We start from the raw sequence: 6,350 nt of genomic DNA, 5'->3' as shown, positions 1-6,350 counted from the left end.
CGGCCTCCCAAAGCGCGGGATGACAGGCTGAGCCACCGAGCCCGGTCATGGGCCAGCATCATTTTACAGCTGTTTTCCGACAGACTTGTATCCAGGGTGGGTGAGGGAGGACCACATCTTGCCAACAGTCAATGGAGGGAAACTGGTCTCGGGGACTTGGGTCCTCCACAGTGATGTCAAATACCTTACTAACTGCTCTCTTGTCTAGCAACCGCTCAGAGGGCCACCCCACCCCAGACGAAGGCCAATTTACAGAGGGTCGGAAGCTTTCTGGAAGTCAACTTCATACCACAATTTCCTGACTATCCCTTTTTGAAATTCTCTGCCATGCATTTTAAGGGGGGAAGCTTACTCTGCCTCCCATTTCCTCCCACTAAAAGATGACAATCACACACAAGATGGGAAGAACAGGGGGGTAAGAGGATTGGACAGCCACTCCGCCCTTCTCCAGCCATACCCCTTGCAGGAATATTTTAGGTGCCTTCTGGCAATAGGCAAGTCAGTATAACCTTCACTAGGCTTTGACTCAGGGTACCATACTCCCACTACAGGAGATCTTTCAGGTGCCTTCTTGGCAATAGGTGAGTCAGGATAACCCCCCCGACCAGGATTCTGTCCCACTATAGGACTTACTCCTGCCATTTAGCCTTATGAAGGTCACCACCGGTCCCCGAGTCTACTCCCGCCGTTTAGTGATGTGAAGGTCACCACCAGAACCAAATCAGGGTTACAGCACTCGCTTTGCCACTAAGTGGCCTCTCGTTCACTCACATTCACACACCATCTCCAACCCGCCGCCAGGGCCTTAGAGTTATGGTTTCGTCCCCCTGTGGGACTATAGGGCAGCTCTGGGAGGTGATCAGGCTCCCCTTCTGACTCTTAGGGGCAGGTCGACCAAATTGAACCTGGGCTGTTACCAATCTGATGGGCGTGGCTCCCTTGACCAGTTCCTGAGCCTTATCAGGTTCCACTGTGCTCCCAAGGTCCTCACCCCAGCACACTGAGAGGGCAGTCCCCTACGGGTCAAATGGTCCGCTGGCGCCAAGCGAGTTCACCTCTTCTGGCATCCTGGGGTTGTACCCCGGCGACAAGGGAGGTGGGAACACCATCTCCACCTCTCGCTTCCCAGCCAATGCACCAGAAATGTAGCAGAAATCTTTACAAGACAGATGGGACACTGAGGTCACTTCGCCAGGAAATAGTGTTTATTCGTGCTGGCCCTGGTTCAGCGGATTTGCATCCAAAGGCTGACCCCTGAGCACAGGGGGGCATTTCATTTTATACAATTTTACCTCCCTTGTCCCCCTGATAAGGCTTACATATTAGTAACATACTGGCTAATTGGGTATTTCATAGCTCAAGGTTACAGCAGAGTTACACATGCGCACTACAGATTGGGGCCACATTTCTAATACGTATCATCCAAGGAAGTTTTATCTTACAGTGCTAGGAGAACTTTCGTTATACTGGGAAGGCTTTTATCTTACTGTACTAAGGGGAGATCCTACTCTGTCCTGGGAAGGCCTTCATCTTATGAGGCTTGGGGGAAGGGCTTCCTGCCTTACTATAAGAGACTGACTTGATAATCAAGACCTCCAGTAAAGGAAAACCCAGGACCAGATGATTTCATTAGTGAATACTATCCAATATTTAAGAAGATCTAACACTGATAAGACTTTTTGACTTTTGCAAATAAGAAGATGAAAGAATATCTTCTTTTTCTTTTTGAGTTGGAGTCTCACTCTTGTTGCCAGGCCTTAGTGCGGTGGCACACTCACAGCCACCTCAGTCTCGACCTGCTGGGCTCAGGAGATCCTTCTGCCTCAGCCTTCCAAGTAGCTGGAACTAAAGATGTCCGCCACCACACCTGGTTAATTTTTGTGATTTTATTGTAGAGATGAGGTCTCACCACGATGCCCAGGCTGGGATTGAACCCCTGGGATCAGCCAATCTTCTTGCCTCGGCTTCCCAAAGTACTCAGATTACAGGCTGAGCCACCATGCCCAGCCAAGAATACCTTCTAATGCATTCCATGAGACCAGTATTATCCAGATCCCAAACATTTACAAAGACAACAACAGATGACTATCCTTTATGAACATAGATACAAACTCTTCAAACAGTACTAGCAAACCAGGCCAGGCATGGTGGCTCACAGCTGTAATCCAGCACTTTGTGAGGCTGAGGTGGAAAGACTGCTTGAGCCCGGAAGTTCAAGACCAGCCTGGGCAAAGTAGTGAGACCTTGTCTCTAAAAAATAAAAAAAATTAAAAAATTAGCTGAGTATGGTGTTGCACGCCTGTGGTCCCAGCTAATCAGGAAGCTGAGGCAGAAGGATCACCTGAGCCCAGAAGGTTGAGGCTGTGGTGAGCTGTGATTGTGCCACTACACTCCAGCCTGAGTGACAGAGTGAGACTCCAACTCAAAAAAATAGAATGTTTAAAAAGATTGTAAAGGGCATCTATGAAAAACCCACCACTAACATCACACTGTATGGTGAAAGACTGAACATTGGGAACAAGAGAGATTCTTGCTTTCATCATTTCCATTCAACATTCTGCTGAAAGTTCTAGCCAGAGCAATCAGACAAGAAAAAGATATAGAAGGCAAATTAGAAAGAAGTAAAGCTATTTCACGGATGAAATAATCTTCCATAGAAAATCCTAAAGAATCAATTTTTAAAATCTGTTAGACCTACTAGACCAACGCAGTAAATTTGAAGGATACAGGAAAAATATAAAAATATCACTTGTATTTATACACACTAGCAGTGAAAAATTTGAAAATGAAATTAAGAAAAGTTTCATTTACAACAGAATTTAAATAATAAAATAACCTAGGATTGAATATAGACAATGAGGTGAAAGAGATTACACTTAGAACTACAAAATATTGCCTAAAGAAATTAAAACAGACCTGAATAAATGGAAAGACATTCCAATTATTAAAATGGCAATGGGAAATTTCCATGAGCTAAGATCTGGCAATTATTTATGAAATTTGACAGCAAAAGCACAAGTAACAAAAGAAAACAGATCAATTGGGAGGCGGGGACACAACATCCATAAGGGTACCTGATTTCAAACCAGGCAAAGTGGAGACCAAAGAGAGGCCCAAACTTTACCTGTATGATATCCACTTGCATATCTAAGCCTGAATTGTACTCCACATCTTTAAAATAAATAGAATAAAATAAAATAAAATAGATGACTTGGACTTGGATAAAATTTAAAGGCTTATGCAGCAAAGATCATTATCAAGAGAGTAAAAAGACCACCCACACAATGGGAAATAATATTTGCAAATCATATATCTGATAAGGTCCCAGTGTCCATAGTATATAAAGATCTTTTACAACTCAATCCAAGATTAAAAAGACAACCCAGTTAAAAATTGGGCAAAGGACATTTCTCCAAAAACAACACACAAATTACCCAGAAACACATGAAAATATGCTCACCATTATTCAGTAGGGAAATGTAAATTAAAACCACAATGAGATCCTACTTCATATTTCCTACAACAGTTAGAATTTAAAAATGGACAAAATCAATTGTAGACAAGCATGTGGAGAAACTGGACATATGGTACATTGCTGGCGGAAGTGCAAAATGGCGCAGCTGCTGTGGAAAACAGGCAGTTCTCAAATTTAAATATAGAATCACCATATGACCCAGCAATTCCATTCCTGGGTCCACACTCAAAGGAACTGAAAACAGGTGTTCACACAAAATCTTGTCCAGGAATGTTCATAGTGGCACTATTCACAAGAGTGTAAATTTGGAATGGTGAAAGGTGGGTGGCAACAAACCTTATGTCCGATATTTGATGAATGGATGAGCAAAATATGGTCCATACATACAAAGCATTATTCAGCCATAAAAAGAGTGTAGTGCTGATACATGGTGCTGATACATAGGTAAGCCTTGAAAACATGATGTGAAGTGAAGGAAGCCTCTTCAAATATTCAAGTCCATAGAGACAGCAGGTTAGTGGTTGCTGAGGGGTGGTGGGAAGAAGGAATCAGGAGTGACTGCTTGATTAGTACAGGGTTTCTTTTTTTTTTTTTTGAGTTGGAGTCTCACTCCGTCACCCAGACTGGAGGGCAGTGGCCGCACCCGGCCCCCGCAGCCTCGACCTGCTGGGCTCCGGCGATCCTTCTGCCTCAGCCTTCCAAGTAGCCGCAACTACAGGTGTGCGCTACCACGCCCGGCTGATTTAGGGTTTCTTTTTGAGGTGATAACAATTTTTGGAAAACTTTTGAAAACTAGCTAGTGGTGATGGTCACTGTTCAAAATGACCCTGAACTGGAAAACTTAAATAGTTAGCATGATAAAAATTGTTATGTATATTTTACCACAGTAAAAAAAAAAAAAAAACCAACAACTGATTCTTTGGGAAAGAAACAAAAATGACAGAATTATTAGAATGCACAAATGCACAATCACAAAGGGAATGTCATATATACTCATTAACTGAGGCATCAAGCAGATAGCAAACAGGGATATAAATATTGCAACAATACAATTTCGGCAGCATAGAAATTCTTCTTCAGGAAATATATTTATAAAATTTGACAAGACAAATCTTAACAAATATGGGTACCTTAGAACCCGTAGTTGCCCAATCATATATCTTTACTACAGTTTAGGGTGCAAATCAATAAAAAAAAATGTAGTTTAAAAATGAAATAAAGAGAATGGGAAAGGGTCCAAAGGATTCTTCCCTCCAAGTGAGGGAGTCAGAATTAGGAAAATTCTGTCGGATCTGAATAGAAAGAACGTTATTAGTGTTAGGTTGGTGAGCTGATTCGGTGCCACTGGTATGCAAAGAATTGCATAGAGCCAGAAAAAAAGGTTTATTAGCTCTCCATGAGAGGAGAGAGCCAGACGGTGAAGGAGACGCTGGTTCTGAATGTCTAAGCCTGGGGGCTTATAAAGCTTTTTGGGTGAGAGAACTGGCTCCCCGGTGACGGTCTGTTTCCTTGTATCTCTGACTATAGGATAGATGGGGGTGATTATCCATTTTGAAGGGGTGGTCATCAGTTAGGTAGAGGAGAAGGGCTGGACGGGTAGCTGAAAGACAAATTCTTGGGAGACGCTGATCTTAGCATCTTGTGACTCAGTGGAATGAAGTCGACCTGGGGACCGGAAGACTGGTTGTTCTCCTAGTTAATGAGTATTGCTGTGTATGCAGCATTGACCTAAGTACATGACCCAGTCGGCTCAAGGTTGGTGACCAGAGAAATTCCATTTGGGGTTCTGTCCTTTCCATGAGGTGGTGTGTTTTGATTTGATAGTTAAATCTGGTGTGGAGACTATGATTGTGAATAGCATGAATTGGTAGTGGCAGGTGTAATCGGGCAAAGACCCCCTCGAAGGAGGCTATACTCTCTCTCCAATATTGAAATCTCTGCCCATCTTCTACTTGGTTTTGTGTGTTGCACACATAACCCTTAAGGACGTCAACCTCCTCAAAGATCTTCAGAAGCAGATGAGATGCCTTGTTTAATTTCTCCGATCAAAAGGTTCCTGTCAGTAGTTCTTCAAAGTGTTATGCCCAAGACTGGATCTCGGTACTCAAGGAGCTTACCAACATATGACTTTAAAGACACGTGGCCATCGCCTTACTAGACTCTGATATGGCCGTGTGCCCTTGGAGCTACGGCCGCCGCCATGTTCCCTGGCTTTGGTCCCCTCCCCTCCCTTGAGGCGAACCTCGTCTCTAATTTACTTTCTAAATAAACTATATTTTCTAATCTTAAAAAGAAAAGAAAAGATAACGCTTGGCCGGGCACAGTGGCTCGGGCCTGCCGCTCCAACCCTTGAGGATCCCTCGAGGCCAGGCGACTGGAGACCAGCCTGGGCAACACAGCCAAACGCTTTCCCTGCAAAAAGCACAAAAGTTCGCCAGGCGTGGTGATGCGTGCCTGTGGCCCCAGGTACTAGGAGGGCCGAGGCAGGAAGGCTCCCAGGAGCGGAGGCTACGACTGCACGCACCAGTGCGCTCCAGCCTCTGCGGTCGATCGAGACCCCGTAGCAGAAATACATAAATAGAAAAAGCTTAACGCGACTGAACCGGCCACACAACGGGCTGTTTAGGGAATGCAGATTGTTTTTCCCGGCAGCCGAACGCCGCGGGAAAAGGGCGTGCCCACGGATTTAAAAGCCCGCCAAACGCCGGGCCTGCAGACTTGGAGCTGCGTGGGCCTGGGTGGGTTCTAAGACTCCGGGCTCTCCGGGGGACCCGGGGGCGGAGACCCCGCCGGTGCGGAGGCGCGACCGGAGGCCGAAGCGCCGCAACTCCCGCAGCCTCAACTCACCCACGGGCGGGAAGCGCAGCCCCGCGGC

Source organism: Carlito syrichta, unplaced genomic scaffold, assembly GCF_000164805.1.
Source record: "Carlito syrichta isolate Samal-C Ts95f unplaced genomic scaffold, Tarsius_syrichta-2.0.1 Scaffold315145, whole genome shotgun sequence".
NCBI classification, from domain to species: Eukaryota; Metazoa; Chordata; class Mammalia; order Primates; family Tarsiidae; genus Carlito; species Carlito syrichta.
The sequence above is the reverse complement of the archived record's forward strand: the minus strand, read 5'-3'. Positions refer to the sequence as shown.